The following is a 6,185-nucleotide window of genomic DNA, read 5'->3' on the forward strand; positions in this document are numbered from 1 at the left end:
ATATTCCTAATACAACTCTATCTTTCTAAACTATCTCTTAACTAGGCTTCCGGGCTTCATAAACTTCGGGTTGTGGGCCTTCAGTAAATCCCGGGTACCATCTTCGGCAGGCCCATTGGGGATGCCTATGTCAGTAGCCCCCGAGATTTTGCTTGAATCGAAGAATCAGGTAAAATCTCCATCTTTACAATTATCATATGATTTCTTCGAGTCAATAAATAAACCTTCATAAAGTGATTATATATTGTACAGGGATAACGGTAGTTGAGGCTGGTTCATCTGACGGATCAGGTACCAGTTAACTGCTCTTGTGGCAATCCGCAAAAACCTACTTCAAGATCACGTCCCTGGACATGATCTCGGGATACTGGCGTAATTCGACATGTGCTGCTTAAGGTCTTACCATATGCCGAATTCCAGTCATGTTTTATCGGGTACCTAACGCGTCCGTTAGGATTTTTCTTCGCATCTGTTGATACGGAAAAAGTAGCAGAACGCAGTCATAGGCGGTGCCACGCCACGCAGGACGGATCCTGGGGACTTACCTTCGCAAAGTATTGCGGCATTCAGAGATTAATTCGCGACTGAGGCGCTCTGAGAATATATTGTTGAGTGCCTTTTTCGGCTGTTGGAATAGCACATTTATTCAAGTCAACGGATGACTTGTATATTTTTATCTTGTCTTCCCGATGGGAGTATATGAAGAGTTATTTTATAACTCGAAATAAGCTCATCGTGACTTCTTTAATTTCATCGGGCACGCGAACAGCGTTCCCGATGGGAGTAGCCCCCGAGGCTACAACCAAGTGCTTGTACTTGGTTGTAGGCTCACCTTTTTAGCACCTTTATCGCTATATTGTCATCTCTTCTAACTCTCCCATCTTTATCGGGTGCGCGAACCGCGCTCCCGATGGGAGTAGCCCCCGAGGCTACAGTCGAGTATTTATACTTGGATGTAGGCTCAACTTGCTTTACTGTTGAACAATTCTATATTTTATCATCCGCGTTTTCCTCTTATTGTTAAATACGGTCTGTATAGATGTATTTATACATGTATTGTAACCTGTTGATGTCTATATAAATAAAGCTGATCACGTGGTGGAGACACACCACGAAACCCTAAACCTATTCTCAAACTTGGTATCAGAGCCGAGCCGATCTCGGCCCTCTCGCTCCCGCCGCCGCCGCCATGAGCTCCTCCGCTCAAACCTCCAAGGCCCTCGGCCCTCTCCTCGCACCGCCCAGTGCCACCACCACCGCCGCCGTCACCACCTCCGTCCCACCACCGGCGGTGCGTCTCAATCGGAGCAACTTCATGCTGTGGCGCACTCTCTCGCTCCCGAATCTCTCCGGGGCGGGACTTCACGGCTATCTTGATGGAACTACGGCCGCGCCGGCGAAGACCATCGTCGAAGGCACTGGTGATGCTGCAATCACCGTGGCAAACCCCGCCTACGCCACATGGTGGACACAGGACCAGCGTGTCCTAGGGCTACTCCTCTCGTCCATGGACGAAGACATCGCCTGCCAGATGATCGGCAGGACTACGGCTGCCGCGATGTGGGAAGCAGTCCACGCCATGTTTGGTGCCCAGAACCGTGCCAATATTCGGCACATCCGTCGGCAGATCCAATCTCTGCGGAAGAACGACATGACCGCCGGCGAGTACATGAACAAGGTCAAGGTTCTGGCAGACACCATGGCCGCCGCCGGATCACCACTCAAGGACGATGAGATCATTGACTACATGATCACAGGGTTGGGCTCCGACTTCAACCCCCTTGCGGCCTCCATGATCCGCGACAACCGCGCTGACTCCCTCGCGGACTTCTACTCGCACGTGCTCAGTTTTGAGTCCCCGTGTGCGGGTCAGACCCAGACCGATGACTGGTCCTCCTCTGCAAACGCAGTATCCCGGCCTGGCCCTTTCCCCGCCGCCGGTCAGCCATCGCAGCACCGCCCCTACGACAACAACTCTGGGCGCCCCGGCACCGGTCAAGGCGCTGGTGGTGATCGTCGCCAGAACAACGGCGGCAGCAACAACTACGGTGGGGGTGGCAACTACGGTGGGGGCGGCGGCAACGGCCGCTCTAACGACGGTGGCGGCGATCGCCGTCAGTACAACGGCGGCGGCAACGGCCGAAAAAGCTGCAAGAAGCAGCGGCCACAGTGCCAGTTGTGCAACTACTGGGGGCATGAGGCGAGCGACTGCCGCAACCGCTTCAACCCTGAGTTTGTGCCCCCACGCCAGCGCTCAGGCAACTCGGCGTCCACCAGCTCCAATGACTCCCATTGGCACATGGACACGGGGGCGACGGACCACCTGACGAGTCATCTCGAGCGCCTCCACATGGCTGAACGATACGGCGGGAAGGATCACGTGCAAGTAGCCAATGGTGCAGGTTTGTCAATTTCTCACATTGGTCATTCAACTTTAGCCGGTTCCTCCCTCCGCTTGAAAAATATCCTGCATGTTCCAAATATCCACAAAGATCTTCTTTCCGTATATCGTCTCGTTTCCGATAATTATGTCTTTGTGGAATTTCACCGTGATTTTTTCTGTGTCAAGGACAAGGCCACGAGGAAACTTCTTCTTCTCGGTAGAAGCAAAGGCGGTCTCTATCCAGTTCCTTTTAGTCGAGCCTCGTCATCATTGTTTCGCCATGCCCTCTCCAGCACCAAGACCACATCCGCGCAATGGCATCAGCGTTTAGGTCATCCCACAAATAAAATAGTGCAAACTCTTGTTAGGAACAATAATTTATCTTGTTCATCGTCAGACAATATTGTGTTGGTTTGTGATGCTTGCCAGCGTGCAAAGAGTCACCAATTATCTTATACTGCATCTCATCGTGTGTCCACTATGCCTCTTGAGTTGATCCACTCTGATGTTTGGGGTCCTGCTATTGCCTCCTCCGGAGGTTTTAAGTACTATGTTAGTTTTATTGATGACTACTCTCGTTTTTGCTGGATTTATCTTCTCAAACACAAGTCTGATGTTGAGCAGGTCTTCTACACCTTCCAGGCACACGTCGAACGCCTTTTGAGCACCAAAATCAAGGCAGTTCAGTCCGACTGGGGGGGCGAGTATCACAAGCTCCATCGGTATTTTCAGTGCACGGGCATCTCCCACCGTGTGTCCTGCCCTCATACGTCCCAACAAAATGGTGTTGCGGAACGTAAGCACCGCCACCTCGTAGAGACGGGCCTTGCCCTGCTCGCTCACGCCTCCGTCCCTCTACGGTACTGGGATGAAGCATTCTTAACGGCGTGTTATCTTATCAATCGCATGCCTACCTCTGTGCTTAACAACGACACTCCTGTGCAGCGCCTCCTCAAAATAAACCCCGACTATTCCTTCTTACGTATTTTTGGATGTGCTTGTTGGCCCAGTCTTCGCAAATACAATTCCCACAAGCTCTCTTTTCGTTCCAAAATGTGTGTTTTTCTGGGATATAGTCCTATGCATAAGGGGTACAAGTGCCTGGATAGGTCCACCGGGCGCATTTACATTTCTCGTGACGTCGTGTTCGACGAGTCCGTGTTCCCTTATGCGACCCCGGTGTCACCGTTGATATCTCCACCCTAGCCGAGTCCATCATCACTTTTCCTTCCACCGAACCGGCTATGAGTGCCCATGTGAGAAATTATGGCCTGTCTTATTTGTCCACTGACCATGTTGTTCCAGATGCTGTGTTCCCTGTGCAGGTTGTCATGCCAGCCTCGTCACCGACGCCCGCTCATCCGATCGACGTGCATGGGCATGGGGAGACTCCCGAGGTCTCCCATGCAGACGCGTCCTCCGCGCCTTCGTCGCCTGCCCCTGCTGGGCCTTCTTCGGCCCAGCCCGCGTCGCCCTCCGCCGGCTCCGCACCGGCTGCGTCGCCCTCCGCCGGCTCCGCCCCGGCCGCATCGCCCTCCACCGGCTCCGCTCCGGCTGCTCCACCTTCGATGGAGCCTTCGTCCGATGCTGCTACGTCGGCTGCTGCCCCTGTCACCGGCCATCCCATGGCGACACGTCTTCGCACCGACTCTCGCCACGCGAAGCAATTCACTGATGGGACCGTGCGGTATGATCCTCGTCGGCGTGCCTTCTTCGCTGCTCCCGTTTCGCATCGTGATGCTCTCCGGGAGCCTGCCTGGCATGCTGCCATGACCGATGAATTTGTCGCCCTTCGCCAGAATAATACGTGGCATCTTGTGCCCAGGCCCTCTGGTGTCAATCTGGTTAGCTGCAAGTGGATCTTCAAGACCAAGCACCGCCCTGATGGTTCTATTGACAAGCATAAAGCTCGCCTAGTCGCTCGCGGGTTCTCACAACAGCATGGTATTGATTATGGCGACACTTTTAGTCCAGTTGTGAAGTCTGCTACGGTGCGCCTGGTTCTCTCGCTCGCTGTGTCCCGCGGCTGGACTCTCCGTCAAATTGATGTGAGCAACGCTTTCCTCCATGGATTCCTGACCGAGGAGGTCTATATGCAGCAGCCGCCTGGGTTTGAAGATGCTCAGTACCCTCAGCATCTGTGTAAGCTGCAGCGTTCCATCTATGGTTTGAAACAGTCTCTCCGTGCATGGTATGCCCGTCTGAGTGCTCGATTGTTTCAGCTCGGATTTACATCCTCGAAGGCTGATACGTCCTTATTTATCTTCTCCCGGGATGGTGTTCAGATTTATATGCTGGTCTACGTTGACGACATTGTCATTGCCGGCTCTACACCTGGAGTTGTTGATCGTCTGGTCCAGTCTCTCTCGGACAGCTTTCCCATCAAGGATTTGGGTCCCTTGGATTATTTTCTTGGCCTAGAAGCGTCTTTCAATTCTGGGGGCATGACTGTGACACAACGCAAGTATGCACTGGACCTTCTGCATCGTGTCAACATGGAGAATAGCAAGCCCACTTCCACGCCTCTTGTTCCTTCAGAGAAGCTTTCCCGTCATGGTGGTACACTGCTACATACTGATGATGCGTTCCGGTATCGCAGTGTTGTTGGCGGGCTTCAGTATTTGACTCTCACAAGGCCAGACATCTCCTTTGCTGTTAATAAGGTCTGTCAGTACCTTTCTCAGCCGACTGAGGTCCATTGGGAGGCGGTTAAACGCATCCTGCGATATGTGAAGGGTACACTTGATACTGGCTTGTGCTTCCGGAGGTCCCGCTTCACTGGCATTAGCATATTTACTGATGCAGATTGGGCCGGGTGTGTTGATGACAGACGATCTACGGGTGGTTTTGCCATCTTTGTAGGACCGAACTTGATATCCTGGAGTTCGAAGAAACAGCCTACAGTCTCAAGATCCAGTACCGAGGCTGAATACAAGGCGTTGGCAAATGGAGCTGCTGAAGCGATTTGGCTCGAGTCTTTGCTTAAAGAACTCGGAGTAACTCAGCAGCGCACGCCCATATTATGGTGTGATAACTTAGGGGCAACATATCTGACCGCTAACCCAGTTTTCCATGCTCGAACGAAGCACATAGAGATCGACTTCCACTTTGTACGCGAACGTGTTGCAGCTGGAGCTCTTCAGGTCAAGTTTATATCTTCAAGTGATCAGCTAGCTGATGTATTTACTAAACCAGCTACCCAACAGATGTTAGACCATTTTAGATCCAATCTGAATCTTGTATGTAAAAGTTCAGATTGAGGGGGAGTGTTAAATACGGTCTGTATAGATGTATTTATACATGTATTGTAACCTGTTGATGTCTATATAAATAAAGTTGATCACGTGGTGGAGACACACCATGAAACCCTAAACCTATTCTCAAACTCTTATCACAAGTATAAACAATACTTCTGATAAGAGTAGCCCCCGAGCATATGAACAAATGTTTGTATTTGATCATAGGCTCTCGCCTTTTCTTTGTTGCAATACTCAAAATTTCCCTGTCGATATTCTTGATGAAACTGCTCGAAGTTCTCTTTTCAATGACGTTGTTTCTGATGACGGCTGTAGACTAATGTTTATCCTTCCAAATCAACTCCTTTACCAAACCTCTTTAAAAAGTAGCCCCCGAGCATTTGAAAAAAAACTTGTATTTGAGCAAAGGCTCCCGAAATTATCATTAATCCTTCTCTGTCGCCAATCCTCATAGCTCCCGAAATTATCATTAATCCTTCTCTGTCGCCAATTATCATTAATCAACTTTGCTGCCGGAGAATGAGGTTTTGCGGCAAACCTTTGGC

At 51.1% G+C, this 6,185-nt stretch overlaps 1 non-coding gene across 1 annotated transcript; it reads left to right on the plus strand.

Moving 5' to 3' along the window:
• The first annotated feature begins 1,717 nt into the window (after positions 1-1,717).
• LOC127322128 (small nucleolar RNA Z247) lies at positions 1,718-1,856 on the plus strand. The gene has a single exon (XR_007864542.1). It is a non-coding gene; the product is annotated as a small nucleolar RNA Z247 (small nucleolar RNA).
• The last annotated feature ends 4,329 nt before the right edge of the window (positions 1,857-6,185 follow it).

This window comes from Lolium perenne, chromosome 2 (assembly GCF_019359855.2).
Source record: "Lolium perenne isolate Kyuss_39 chromosome 2, Kyuss_2.0, whole genome shotgun sequence".
Lineage (NCBI taxonomy): Eukaryota > Viridiplantae > Streptophyta > Magnoliopsida > Poales > Poaceae > Lolium > Lolium perenne.